The sequence below is a fragment of the Herpailurus yagouaroundi genome, unplaced genomic scaffold, assembly GCF_014898765.1.
Source record: "Herpailurus yagouaroundi ecotype Mexico unplaced genomic scaffold, PumYag 205, whole genome shotgun sequence".
NCBI classification, from domain to species: domain Eukaryota; kingdom Metazoa; phylum Chordata; class Mammalia; order Carnivora; family Felidae; genus Herpailurus; species Herpailurus yagouaroundi.
Window position 1 is genome coordinate 3,980,015 of NW_024412436.1, and position 15,537 is coordinate 3,995,551.

General features: G+C 42.0%; 1 protein-coding gene across 2 annotated transcripts in view; it reads left to right on the forward strand.

The window, feature by feature from the left end:
• NME7 (NME/NM23 family member 7) overlaps positions 1-15,537 on the forward strand; it is a 262,404-nt gene that overhangs the window by 232,908 nt on the left and 13,959 nt on the right. The gene's annotated exons all lie outside the window — the stretch shown is intronic.

The following is a 15,537-nucleotide window of genomic DNA, read 5'->3' on the forward strand; positions in this document are numbered from 1 at the left end:
TGCTGGCTTCACGCTCTTCTTGTACAGCTTCCTCACCTCTCCGGGACTTCACAGAATTGAAGAGAGTCAGGGCCTTGCTTTGCATTAGGATTGGGTTGTAAGGGAATGCTACGGCTGTTTGATCTTCTAGCCAGACCGCTAAACCTTTCTCCATGTCGGCAATAAGGCTGCTTCTCTTTCTTGCCATTTGTGTGTTCACGGGAGTAGCACTTTTAGTTTCTTTCAAGACCCTTTCCTTTGCCTTCACAACCTGGCTACCTGTTTGGCACCTGAGGCTTATTCTGGCCTGTCTCAGCTTTTGACACACCTTCTTCACTAAGCTTAACCATTTAATTTCGAACCTTTTGATTTAAAGTGAGAGGTGTCACTCTTCTATTTACTTGAACACCTAGAGACCACTGTAGGGTTATTAAAATTCAATACTGTTGTGTCTCATGGAATAGGAAGGTCCAAGGAGGGGCAGGGGGAGTAGCCGGTTGGATGGAGCAGGCGGAACATACATTTATTAAGTTGGCTGTCTTCTATGGGCATGGTTCATAGTGCCCCAAAACAATCACACTTGTAACAGCAAAGATTCCCAGATCACCATAGCAAATATTATAACAACGAAGAAGTTTGAAATACTGACAGAATCTATCAAAACGTTGACACAGAGACATGAAGTGAGCAAACGTTGGAAAACTGGCTTCAATAGACTTGTTTGATGCACGATTGCATCCATTTGTAAAAATCCGTAGTATCTGTGAAGCACAATAAAGCAAAGAACAATAAAGGGAGGTATGCCTGCCCATGCAAATCAATAAGGATAGGAAGTTTTCAACAAATATTATTGGTTATTAATCCTTATAATATTTACCATTACTTCATTTGACCATTAGAAAATAAATATATGAGGGTCTAAGGGAAGGCTGACCTTGATGGTGTACCCATTATGTGTGAAGCCTGTCATGCTCCTTCACAAACAGTATCCCAGTTAAATTAAAACTCCAAGTATAATGTCACTGTCAAAAACCACTTAATTCTGTTTTCCACCAAATACAAAGCTCCTGTAGACTGGGTTTCAAGTAATATGATTTTAAAAAGAAAGGAAGCTTTTCTTCTTTTTGTGTAGCTCTTTATGATGGGATGTCAGATTATAATCCCTTGCAAGAAATCCAGAGGCCCAGTCACTGGCCCCAGGACCATAGCAGTTGGACGTGTGCTTTCATTTGTTCACCCTCAGTTCATCATATAAACTCATTGTCTGTCACTGGCAGTGAAATTGAACTCGTGGGTCATTCCTTTTTCAGCCGAGGTTTGAGAGGCCAAGCTGGATGAGCCCATAGGAAGGGGGTGAGATGCGTGCCTTAGTCAGACAAGCAAGACTTCCCTTGGATAAGTATTACAAACAAATGAAACCGAAACTTTCCTCTGTCCTCACGGAATTACACATGTCCCTTCGCGATGCTGATCTTCAGTGATACATAATAATTTACACGAGTGTGGTCTGTTCTTGATCATTTACCATAATGGGGAGGTGAAGAGGTTGAAAAGTACCCTTGGAATCCAGAGAGACACCAGCAACCATTTTTCCATTGAATTGCAACCGCTTTTGCTTTTTTTGGTAATCAGGACCCACGTGGACTGATCTGCTCTTTTGCTCCTAAATTTCTTTTTCTTCGGCATCTTCTTACAGTCCACAAAAGATTGGTTGTGGGCTTAAAATCTTATGATTGAATGAAAGCAATTAAGAACCATGAAGGAGGGACCCAAAGTCACCAACTATAAAGGAGTGGAAAGACCTGACTCATCCCAGAACTATATAATTTAGGTTTGATAAGATTATATATATTTTTTTTTTTAATTTTTTTTTTCAACGTTTATTTATTTTTGGGATAGAGACAGAGCATGAACGGGGGAGGGGCAGAGAGAGAGGGAGACACAGAATGGGAAACAGGCTCCAGGCTCTGAGCCATCAGACGCGGGGCTCGAACTCACGGACCGCGAGATCGTGACCTGGCTGAAGTCGGACGCTTAACCGACTGCGCCACCCAGGCTCCCCGATAAGATTATATTTTAACCAAGCCTAATGTTCTAGCAGTAGACAGAAATGTGTAACTGAAACAGTAACCTCTCTGAGTTACATGTTATTTAAAACTAATAAATACGCTCATTAGCACTCTTACTTCTAATTATCCTGGAGCCGGAAGAACCTCCAGAGTATCATTGGTGTAGTGTCTACTCTGCGTCCTGTAAAGGAAGAATGGTACCAAGTCCAGCACATGAGGGGGCACGTAGCTTTGACCCTGGTCTCAAAAGGGAAACCAAGTGCCCTGTTGAGTCGGAGAGATCTGTGTCTCTACGCCTAGTGCGTCTGCTACTGCACCCACATTGCTACCTACACAGGCTGGCTGCTCACTTCACTTCCCTGATGCCGAAAGAGTGAGGAGGAAGGTCTGACCGCCCACTCATTGTCCTTTGCTCTGTGCAGTTTGACCCTGAACTCTTGTCTTTGGTCAGCACACTACCTCATTTTTTACACAGTGACTAAGCATGATCTGAGTTAATAAGTAACTCTCCGGTGACTATTTCAAAGCCCTTAGAAAAGACATAAAGGAATATAAAGCATCAAATTCATCCTCTTTTTCATTCGTAAAATACTACTGCTACCCTCGCTTTGGTTTCAGAGTCAAAGTTGCTAAATCAGCCATTTTTTGCCCACTAAACAGTTCTAGACATTTCGGGGGGGGGGCGGGCGCGGCGGTGGGGGGTGGGTTTTTTGGTGTGTGTGTGTGTGTGTGTGTGTGTGTGTGTGTGTGTGTGTGTGTGTGTGTGTGATACAATTTTATTCCTATCCCATCCTCAAACTCTTCACCTGGCCCGCAAGAGTGATTCATATTCCTTGTATTTAAATATGTTTACCCTTATTGTATGCTAACTAATATTCCTAACTTCAGTTTATTGGGTGCGTTCACACCCTCCCTTCTCTGTGGTGCATTCTTTTAAAAATTTCTATTCGAGTATAGTTGACACACAGTGTTGTATCAGCTTTAGGTGTACAACAGAGTGACTCAGTTTCTCCAAACATTTTGCTGTGCTCCCCCCAAGTGTAGCTACCACCTGTCACCCTACAAAGTTATCACAATATCGTTGACTAGATACCTGTGCTGTGCCTTTTCTTCCCCTAACTTATTAACCCCATAACTGAAAACCTGTATCTCCCACTCCCTTGCACCCATTCTGCCCATCCCCTACAATACTCTCCTCTGACAACCATCAGTTTGTTCTCTGTGTTCATAGGCCTGATTCTGCTTTTTGTTTGTTCATTCAATTTTTTTCGATTACACATATGAGTGGCATCATATGGTATTTGTCTTTCTCTGTCTGACTTCCTTTAGCATCATACCCTCTAGGTCCATCCATGTTGTCATAAACGGCATCCTTTGTTATCACTGCATAACATTCCATTGTGTATTTACAGCACATCTTCTTTATCCATTTGTCTGTTGACAGGTGCTCAGGTTTCTTCCATGTCTTGACTATTGTAAATAATGCTGCACTAAACATAGGGAGCAGGTATCTTTTTGAGTTCGTAGTTTTGCTTCCTTTGGGTAAATGCCCAGTAGTGGCATTACTGGATCATATGGTATTTCTCTTTTTAATTTTTTGAGGACCCTCCGTACTGTTTTCCACAGTGGAAATTTACATTCCCACCAAGAGTCTAAGAGGGTTCCCTTGTCTCCACATTCTCGCCAGCACTCATTGTTTCTTGTCTTTTTGGTAACTAGCCGTTGTACCTGGTGTGAGATGATCTCTCTGTGTGGTTGTCATTTGCATTTCCCTGATGATTAGTGATGTTGAGCACCTTTTCATGCATCTGTTGGCCATCTATATGTCTTCTTTGGGAAAATGCCTATTCAGGTCCTCTGCCCAATTTAATCAGATTGTTTGTGTTTCTTTGATGTTGAATTGTAGAAGTTGTTTACATATTTGGGGTATTCACCCATTATTGGATATATCGTTGCAACTATCTTCTTCCGTTCGATGTATTATTTTTTTGGCTTACTGATGGTCTCCTTTGCAGTGAAAAAGCTTTTTATTTTGATGTAATCCCAATAGTTTATCTTTTGTTGCCTTTGCCTGGGAAGACATATCTAGAGAAAAAAATGTTCCTATGGCCAGTGTCAGAAAAATGACTAGCTGTATTCCTGCTAAGATTTTTCTGGTTTCAGGCCTCACATGTAGGTCTTTAATCCATTTTGAGTTTATTTTTGTGTAAGATGTAAGAAAGTGGTCCTGTTTCATTCAGTTTTCTAAACACCATTTTTTGAAGAGACTGCCTTTTCCCCTATTGTGTGTGTGTGTGTGTGTGTGTGTGTGTGTGTGTGTGTGTTTTCTTGCCTCATTTGTCACAGATTAATTGATCATATAAGTGTTTATCTCTGGGCTCTGTGTTCTATCCTGCTGATCTATATGTCTAATTTTGTGCCAGTACCAGTCATGTATATGGCTAAGTTTAAAAGATAGCTATGCTATGAAATTTATTTGTATTAACCTCGTCATGTCATCTGCTTATTAATTTTGTATTTTCACGTATTTACATGGTAATAGTATTAACTAGCTGTTGGGGGGTGCTTGGTAGGTGCCAAGCATTGTTCTAAGTGTGTGTCCCATGCGTTAATTTATGCAGGTCTCGATGGAGTAAATATTATCACCCCGTTTACAGATGGGTAACTAAAGAACAGAAGGGTTAAGCAACTTTTCCAAAGTCATACAGCTGGAACATGGCAAAATAGATATCGACCATCCAGGCAGTCTGGATCCATAATGTCCACATTCTAACCTCCTCACCTTTATGTTATCATCTTAGACATAACGAGCATTACTTACCTAGAGCTGGTGATAGAGCGGTGAGTGGGAGCAGAAAATTAAGCTTGGGGGAAAATACACAGAGTATTGAGCTGGAGTATTTGGCCTCCCTCAAAAATAATTAGTAGGATTGGATACTTACTAATATTTACCCTTATTTATGTTTTTCACCATGAGCTTTTAGATGAATGATACAAAATTATTTCTCAAAAATCTCTCAACTACTATATTGCCTGCAGAGCTTTGACTGTGTTCTTGGTGAGTCCGTCCACATGTAATTATTGATAAGCGCAATCACTTTTGTTTAATTTTTGCAGAATACCCAGGCAGTATTTTTATCTCATAGTGTAGATATAGGCCAGGAAGTTTGCCTTGGAAAATCATGGCTGATTCTTTGAAAAACCACAGATTCTTTTGTTATTGGAGGCAAGTGCGCAGTCTTGGGCTTTTTCTCCCAATGATATTAAATACTAGATCTCTCCACCTCCCCTTTACTCCCAGTGTCGGACCATGTTGCGCATTTTAGCTCCCATCACTTACATCATGCGCTCTGTGTGCCGACACCTGTCCTACAGAATTCAGTCTTTTTAAATTCAGATCGACAAAAATGATGGCTTCCATGTTTGTCGTAAGCACACTCTTCCCTGTTTGGTGGTTTTCGGTCTTTTTACTTCCCCTGTCGTACGTACAGAGCATAATCTACTCTGTCAGTGATATCTTTGATTGGGTGCGAGGGCCAGATAAAGACGGGAGATGAAGTCAGCATATCAGTTCCTCTCGGGGGGGTGGGAGGCAGGGTTAAAAATTGTTCTTCCACGGAAGCTTTTCCACCCCACCCTCACCCCACCCCCACACAGTGCTGCTATAACTGGACTTATGGCAACAAATGAATCTGCATCAGAGAGAAGAGTCCCAGGGTTCACAAGACAGAAATGTGTAAATTAGTCATCTCATTGGATCTTTCCCGATAAAATTTACGAGTCCGGGATGCATTATGCTTATAGACTATTGTGTAATAAATGGCAGTCCTTCCAGTGATAACCACTGGTCCACTGGCATTAACTGTAGAATTACAAATAGCTCAGTCTGCTGGGTAAATGAACGACAGCTGCAGGTTTAAAACAGCAAAAATAATTTCTTTACTTGGAATATCAGTGCACATAACTTTCAGTGCAAAGTTCTTTTTATTTGCCACACATTAACTTTTCGGTTACTGTACAATCACCACCTGAGAACTAAACTCTGCTGCTCACCGTTGCTGATGCAGTGGGAGCTGTAGAACCTTAGACAGCAATAGTGCACAGTGTGGAACCGAACCTTTCGTAAGGACCTTGTAATGGTACATTTTCTGAGTATTGCCTTCCAACTGTTTTAATGAAGAATCCATTGTTCTGTTGGTTCCATGGTGATTTTCTGTAACAGATACCCCTACTGACGTTGATGTCTTAGGCTGGATTTTTTTTTTTTAGGGTGAAATAACTTTGTTTTGGGTTTTCTGTGTTAGTAGGCTTCGTTGGTGATGATACACTGCAAATATCCCATTTATGGGTATTCCGGTTTGTCTTCTTATTTATAGAATATTACTTACGGATTCTCTTAGGTCTCCTACCATTAAGTTTGGTCCATCAGCAGTTTAGATTAACATACATTTATTAAAGGCCTGTTGGTGCCATTCACTATTCCCACACGGTTGGGGGAGGAGTGTCTAAGAAGTCCTCACACTCAAAGAATGTAATATTCTCTGGGAAAGACTGCAATCTAAAGAGATAATTTTGACACCATGAAGTAAATCCGAGGGGGCTCATCCCCAGGGGGTGTCATGGGAGGCCCCACAAGGTACCCGTTCGTTTCCCAGGACCAGAGTGAGGTGAGCCTCCTGGAAGATGTGAGCTCAGCTCTAAGTATCAGAGGATAGATGTGACATTTCACAAAGAGGAAATGGTATGTGTGCTGGGAAACCACATGGGGCTTCCTCTGTTAGAGCTTAAAAGAGAACGGCAGATGAACTTAGAGAAGGAGCTAAGGATCAAGCCAATCGATTGTCTTCTGCCATATTCAGGAGCTTGAAGTTTATTCGTAGAGTTAGTCCATGGACTGATTGCCTGAGATTGTTTGTAAAATGTGAATGTATTCATTTTCTTGGAAACAGCATCCAAAGATTGTATTAGGTCTCAGAATGTTCCATGATCCAAAAGGGGTAGAGAATATTTGCACTGAAAGATTCTAAGTGCACGACCATACTGTTCATTAGTTAGGGGAATTAAAGCATTACCAGATTCATATTTCACGTCGTAAGAAATTTGATGTACAGAACTATGTTCAAAGATTATAGTTGTGGGAAAATTGCTGTATATAGCCAAAACAAAACCATAAACTCATTTCTTGAACAAATGTTTAACTGATCGCAAATCTTTTTGAATCATTTGTCCTGTCTCATGGAAAGTTGTCCAGCCTTCTCCAACAAGAGTATCAGATCTTGGTACCAGTCATTCATAAATGGCCTGTGCCACTATGGTAAAGTCTGAGGAGACAACGATAACCCAAAGAGATACTGTCCCTGTTCAGAGCTTGGAGTCTAATGAGGAAAACAGACATTAATCAGATCATCACAAAAAGGAATGAGCACGTTCAAACTCATCACTTCTAGGGAATAAAAGGATGAGCTGTAACAAGGAAAACCTGATGTAGAGGGGGATTAGGGAAGGTTTTTTGTTGTTGTTGTTGTTGTTGTTTTTTAAGCGTTTATTTATTTTTGAGACAGAGACAGAGCATGAACGGGGTAGGGTCAGAGAGAGAGGGAGACACAGACTCTGAAGCAGGCTCCAGGCTCTGAGCTGTCAGCACAGAGCCCGACGCGGGGCTCGAACTCACAGCCTGGGAGATCGTGACCTGAGCCGAAGTCGGACGCTCAACCGACTGAGCCACCCAGGCGCCCCTAGGGAAGGTTTTCTTAGGCAATTAATGTGTGAGCTGAGACCTGAAGAAATCTGTGAAGTGTCAGCTGGAAAAGAAGGTAAAAGAGACCCCGGGCTTCCAATCCCTGATGCAGAAAGTGCTCTGTGTGTTTTAGGAAAGGAAAGAAGGGACCTAAAGTGCAGTGGCGAGAACGACATGAGATGACCCTGGAGAAACGGAGGTTGGGCCACGCTAGGCCCAGAGGGCTATTTTCAGAATGTGGATCTTTGTTCTAAGAATGACCAGAGACCCTCGATAGGGGGATCAGGCACTGACGGGATCAGGTCTGTACTTTTTAAGGGATCTCCCTGGTTACTGTGTGAAAAAGTGGACTGAAGAGTACAAATTGGGAAAGAGTTTTTCCTCCTGAAAATACATCCGTCGCACGTACTTTAGTTTGTGGGTTGTTACAAACCTGCTTTGGTTTCCCCGGGTGCCAACTGGTGAGCTGGCGATTCTCGGAGCGCAGCGTTTCTGCGAAGTTGCCGGGAAATTGATCTGCGGAGACCCCAGGCAGCTCCTGCGGTCTTGACTGCTCCCTGTGTGGCCCCGGCGCCCCACGCAAGAGCTGGCATCTCTGTGTGCGCCAGGAGGTGACGACAGTGGAGACGGTCCGCATGCACCCCTTTTCTGCACGAACGTTTCATGGTTCCGGGTTTTGAAGAAATCAGCTTCACATCTAAGTGCCTTGTTTCCCCCGGTGAGGAAGGCGGCTCCCCTAAGGTCGCGTGGCTCAGTCTACACATCACTGGTCTCCTAGCCAGCAGTGCTGGGGTTTTCTGATATGCCACACTCTCTGTATCTCCACGGTGAGCAGATCGGTGGTTTTTAGAATTACCAAGTTCGCACGTGTTCCTTTTCCTTCCCTTTCCCTTTCCCTTTCCCTGACGACCAAAAGTGCATTTTATCCTTTTTCAATGACCAGTGAAAATGTATTGAAATGTACTGCTCTAAGGCATGAAACATCTTTTTACCAAAACCGGAAGCTTGAAGACTTCTGAGAAGCGCCTTCCCAGGAGAACAAGACTTCCCATTTCATTCTGACTAAGCTGAAGATATTGCAAGACCAGCATTTCTGTTTCTAAGTCAGTCCAAAGTCCGTAAGCCCGCAGAAGTGATGAGTGGAAAGAGAAATTGGCTGAGCTTTCAAGAAGTTTTACTTGATTTGAACTTGAGTTCAAAGGTAGACCAAAGTTCGAAGTTGAATTTGAACCTTACCATGCCAAATGGGCTTCCCTTAGCCTTAATTAAAATGTTAAGTACGAGGCAGGCCCGTAGGAAATGCAGCAGTTCCCAGCACAGGCTTTGGAATCTGGTGATCAGAGTTGGAATCCCCAACTTCTCCATCCACGAATTTTGTGACTTAGGAGAAAAATTGCCTTCTTTTCAGACTTAATTTCTCTGCTTGTGGAAGAGAAATAATGACGTTTCACAGTATGTATTAGATGAGACAATATATATAAAGGACCATATCATCAGAGTTCCGTATAGAAAACCACCCCAGGCGTTTCAAGAAAGGGGTTTAAGACAGGGAAAATCAGGGAGGGGTGGGAGATGCCACAAGGCCACCGACTTGATGCCAGATTGCCGTGGTTGTGGTCCGGGGGTCAGGCAGCTTCTCCTGGTCAGCCACGGCTGCCGACACGCCCGCCTCTAAGCCATGACCCTGAGGACAAGACACGGGAAGGCTGAGACCAGGCACTCACACGTTTCTCTCTCTGATTTGCCTGCCAGCGTTCACAGCAGTAAGAAGACGACCTTGGTCTTGCCCCCTCTCTTCTAGTTTCTCGTGAACACATCCAAATTAGCGGGGCCTAGTTCGTAACAGGAGCCTTAGCCACAAAGGAGTATGGGAAATGTAGTTTGTAGCTTTCCAGCTACCGAATAGATGTAGGACGAAACGGAACTTGAGAGACCCAATCTTAAGTGTCTGCCACAGGGTATCGCCCGGGGCGTGGCATACAGCAAACGCCCAATAAATGAGAGCTGTTATTGGTTTTGCTGCTGTTGGTATATTAGTAGCAAGAGTACAGATTTCATGTGTGTACATATATTTGACACAGGTTATGACACATAATTTACTATCTGCTTGTATTCCTCGGGCACGTACTAAGGATGCAAATACAGATCTCCATCCATGTTGTAAAGATCTATGATCTTATTTATAAGATCCCTCTTTCTTCCCATCAGGATGGTAATAAATAATGAAGCAAATTTCTGTGTATTGGCGATTCAGTTAACACGATAACTGACTTGACGTAATAGGATGTGATATGATACGCCTTGCAGAGTTCAAACATAGACAGCTAGCTGATCTTACAAGGTGTCTAGGCACAGGCCGAGTCTTCTCTCCTATAACAAACTGGAAACATCCCAATCATTTGGAAATTTTTATTTTCTGAAGGCTAATAAAAGAGTGATCATATCAACAGTGCTATGCCATTAAATGCGTTTTTCTCCTCTCATCGCTCCCCTATTCATTTCCTTCTGTGCTGATATCCCTTTGGCACCCAGACACCCCATAACATACTGTCTGTGGCTTTTTTTTTCTTCTGTCACCATTTTAGAGTGAGAATAAAACCTTAAAATAGTAGGTCACTTACAGAGTTCCCTAGGGTTTTTCTGACTCAGCAACACCTGTTTTCCACATGCCCTTTCTTACCTGGGGGTTCTTAGATTGTACTCAGCTTTTGCCTGAGGAAGGGAAAATCTAGTCAAAGCAATTTAGAAGAATAGACCAGCACTTTTGCAATGGACTGAACATACCTGGGGGAGTATGTTAGTTAGTTGGGGCATTTGACCTGTCATTGGAAGGACAGGCAAATGGTAGTGTAATTATGCTTTTCTCCTACATCGAGTTTGTGGCATAAATTTTCCTCTTAAACTACCTTTATTTCATTCTCTTTTTAATGTTTTCCAACCAATCACATTTCATAGGAAGGACGCTTATCTTCAGAGTCAGTATGAGAAACTGAAATTTAAAATGGTTAGGGTCAAGAAAATTGAGGGGTGCCTGGGTGGCTCAGTCGGTTAAGCATCTGACATCAGCTCAGGTCACGATCTCACAATCTGTGGGTTCGAGCGCGTCGGGCTCTGTGCTGACAGCTCAGAGCCTGGAGCCTGCTTCACATTCTGTGTCTCCCTCTCTCTTTGTCCCTCCCCCACTCTTACTTTGTCTCACTCTGTCTCTCAAAAATAAATAAATGTAAAATTAAAAAAAAAAAGATTGGAAACATCTGTTGTTATTCACTTATGTATTTATTCAAAAAAATATTTCTTGGACACCTACTTAACTACATTTAAAATTCAGAAAACTTCCTTCATTGTATTATTTCTTTGCGTCACGTTTTATTTAAGGACCTTAAAAGTTCTTTGCCAAAAGCTTCGGATATATCACTGGGGAAAGACTATGTAAGATTCAGTGTCTGATCTCACGGAGCTAACATTTTATTTTTTTTTTTAATTTTTTTTCTTTTTCAACGTTTTTTTTATTTATTTATGGGACAGAGAGAGACAGAGCATGAACGGGGGAGGGGCAGAGAGAGAGGGAGACACAGAATCGGAAACAGGCTCCAGGCTCTGAGCCATCAGCCCAGAGCCCGACGCGGGGCTCGAACTCACAGACCGCGAGATCGTGACCTGGCTGAAGTCGACGCTTAACCGACTGCGCCACCCAGGCGCCCCACGGAGCTAACATTTTAAGAAAATGAAACTATTACATATAAAATGACAACAGGCAAAATAGTATTGTGTATAATTTAATGGATCACATGGTTACTAAATAATGAGTTAATGATCTAGCATTATGAACATTATACTTTTTTTGTTGGTGCTATTGTTTAACAGGTATCATTCTTTTTTTTTTTAATTTTTTTTTTTAACGTTTATTTATTTTTGAGACAGAGAGAGACAGAGCATGAACGGGGGAGGGGCAGAGAGAGAGGGAGACACAGAATCGGAAACAGGCTCCAGGCTCCGAGCGGTCAGCACAGAGCCCGACACGGGGATTGAACCCACGGACCGCGAGATCATGACCTGAGCCGAAGTCGGATGCTTAACCGACTGAGCCACCCAGGCGCCCCCAGACGTCATTCTTTAGAGCAGTTTTAGATTCACAGAAAAATTGAGTGGAAGGTAGATTGATTTTTTGTTACCCTCTGCCCCCACACATACATAGCCTCCCCATTATCAACATCACCTACCAGAGTGGTACATTTGTTACAATTAAGGAACCTGGTTTACGTTAGAGCTCACCTTTGTTCTGTGCATTCTGTGAGTCAAACAAACATATAATGACATGTAGTCACAATTACGATATCATACAGGGTAGTTTCAGTGCCTTAAATATCTTCTGTTCTCTGTGTATTCATCCCTCCTTCTCCCCAGCCCCTGGCAACCACTGATTTTTTTTTTTTACTGTCTCCATGGTTTTTGCCTTTTCCAGAATGATATATGTTTGGAATCATACAGTATGTAGCCTTTTCAGATTGGCTTCTTTCACTTAGTAGTAAGTATTTAAGTTTCCTTTATGTCTTCTCATGGCTTGATCATTTCTTTTTAGTACCAAATAATATTCCATTGTCTGGATGTGCCACAGGTTACTTACCCATTCACCTACTGAAGGTCATCTTGGTTTCTTCCAAGTTTTGACCGTTATGAATAAAACCCCTACAAATATCTACATACGGGCTTTGGTATGAACGTAAGTTTTCAGGTCCTTTGGGCGAATGCCAAGGAGTGTGGTTGCTGGATCATGTGGTAAGAGTGTGTTTAGTTTTGTAAGAGACTGTCCAGCTGTCGTCTCAAGTGGCTCTACCATTTTGCATTCCCACCAGCCATGAATGAAGAGTTCCTGATGCTCTACAGTCTCACCAGCATTTACTGTTGTCCGTGTTCTTAGATTTTGACCCTTCTCACAGGGAGGAGTAGCATCTAATTGTTGGTTTAATTTGCATTTCCCTGATGACGTATGACGTGCACATCTGTATGTGTTCTTTGGTGCGGTGTCTGTTACGGTCTTTGGCCCATGTTTTAATCGCATTGCTATTGTTGAGTTTTAAAGTTCTCTGTATCTTTTCGACAACAGTCCTTTGTCACATGTGTCTTTTACAAATATTTTCTCCCAGTCTGTGGCTTGCCTTCTCATTCTTCTGGCACTGTTATTGCAGAGCAAAAGATGTTGATTTTAATGAATTCCAGTTTATCAGTTGTTTGTTTCATGGATCGTATCTTTGGTGTTGTATCTAAAAAGTCATCACCATTAAAAAAAAAAAGTCATCACCATACCCAAGGTCGATCTAGGTTTTCTTCTCGATTATCTTCTAGGGTTTTTATAGTTTTGTGTTTTGCGTTTAGGTCTCTGCTCCATTTTGAGTTAATTTTTGTGGAAGGTGTAAGATCCGTGTCTGGATTATTATTTATTATTTATTTATTTTCTTTGCATGTGGATGTTCCGTTCCAGCACCATTTGTCGCAAAGACCGTCTTTGCTCCGCTGTGCTGCCTCTGCTTCCTTGTCAGAGAACACTTGGCTGTGTTTATGTAGGCCTATGTCTCGGCTTATATATTTTTTCATTTATCTATACTGTCTTGGTTGATGTAGCTTCGTGGTAGACCTTGAAGTCAGGTAGCATTAGTCCTCCCACTTTGTTCTTATTCCTTCGATATTATGTTGGCTATTCTGGGTCTTCTTTTGATTCTCCGTATACACTTTAGAATCAGCTTGTAGATTGTTGATACCCACAAAATATGATGTGGATTATCTCTTCATGGATACTTGCCTTTTGGAAAAGGCAAAAACCACGGAGACAGTAAAAAAAATATCAGCGGTTGCCAGTGGAACCTCTGTGGAAGGAGTGAGGAGTTCCTCATCCAGTATCTCAGTTACAACAAAAAGTGCCATCTGGCTGCCGACAGCTGTGAGAAGCGCAGTAGAAACTACGAATATACTTTTCACAAGAAACGATGGATTCACAATTCACAAGACGGATTTGGATGGCATTTTCCTGGTAGCGAGGCAGGTCCTCTAGAACCCGGCCGCTTTCAGCAGAACCACCTTTATGCCAATAATTCTTTGCTGTGATTTAATCTTCGAAGCACCACCGAGAATTCTGTGAGTCAAGCGGGGCCTAATGAAGCATATCTACTGATTAGGAATGAAATGAAAACAAAGGTTTTCTTTATAAACCAAACTTCTCTGTGTACCACATCTGAATGATAAGTTCCTGAAACGTCTCAGCACTAAAACCCTAGTGGTATTTAACAGCACAGTAAAGGGAACCAGTGATAGATTATGGAAGTAAGTTTCATTGCTTAATGGCTATCCCGTAAACTATCACTGGGTGTTGAAACTAACATTGCAATGCCAGGCCAACAATATTTTAAATGAAACCTTAGGTTAAGAAATTTTCATTTTTAGCCCGTGCCTTCCCACGGTCATTCAAACGAGGATACGGTTTTTAAAAGAAAGATATAAACAGCAGATTTAGAAGTAAAAAGGAAATCAAAGTTTGTTTTTTTTTTTTTTTTTTTTTTTCATTTCAAAGTGACATATAGGGATTTTCACTATTCCTTTGGGAACAATAGCTAATGAAATGATAAGCATTTCACAGCCAGAGATTTTATGGCTAATTTTACATTCCACTCGGGTGAATACCTATTAGTTTTCCTCATTTACATAGATGATATTTTAGCCATACAGGAACTGTCATGCGGGCCTCTAGGGCATTTTTTCTGCCCTCACATTTTCAAAGATTAGATTCACCTTGCCCCAACTTAGAAACGTTGCTTCACATTTAAATCGATATACCTAGACCAAAATAGTAGGCAGTAACTGTGCGGGTAGAGATCAATATTTTTTATTTATTATTTTGAGTATCAATTTCGAAAGTCGAAACATGGTAAAGTCCCAGGTGTCACTAAAGACCTCAGAAGATCCCCTCCACTGCTAACTTTAAACCACAAATAAGAGGGGCGCCTGGGTGGCTCAGTTGGTTAAGCGACCGACTTTGGCTCAGGTCATGATCTTGCGGTCCGTTAGTTCGAGCCCCGCGTCGGGCTCTGTGCTGACCGCTCAGAGCCTGAAACCTGTTTCAGATTCTGTGTCTCCCTCTCTCTGACCCTCCCCCGTTCATGCTCTGTCTCTCTCTGTCTCAAAAATAAATAAACGTTAAAAAAAAAAATAAAAAAAAAACCACAAATAAGAGAAACATCGATGAGTTAAAAGGATAAAACAACATGGATTACTAGCTCTTCTTCCAATATTTTATGAATGTAACAACCATCAAGGCTAATTTGAAAAAGTGCTTATTTAATCTTAGCTTCAGGGTCCTTAAGCCTTTGGCTCATATTTAGCGCTAAAGTTTAAACCAGAGATTAAGTTTCTATAATCTGAAGGACTCCAATTTTCAAAGGAAGTAAAAGAGGTTATGTTAAAACTCTAGATTTTTATGGCTTGGTTTTGTTAATTAAGCTCCATTCTTGGGGCGCCTGGGTGGCTCAGCTGATTAAACATCTGACTCTTTGATTTCAGCTCAGGTCATGATCTCACGGTTTGTGAATTTGAACCCCACGTCTGGCTCCATGCCGACAGCCCAGAGCCTGCTTAGGGTCCTCTCTCTCCCCCTCTCTCTCCCCCTTCCCCACTCGCTTTCTTGCCCTCTCTTTAAAAATAAATAAGCATTATGGGGCGCCTGGGTGGCGCAGTCGGTTAAGCGACCGACTTCAGCCAGGTCAC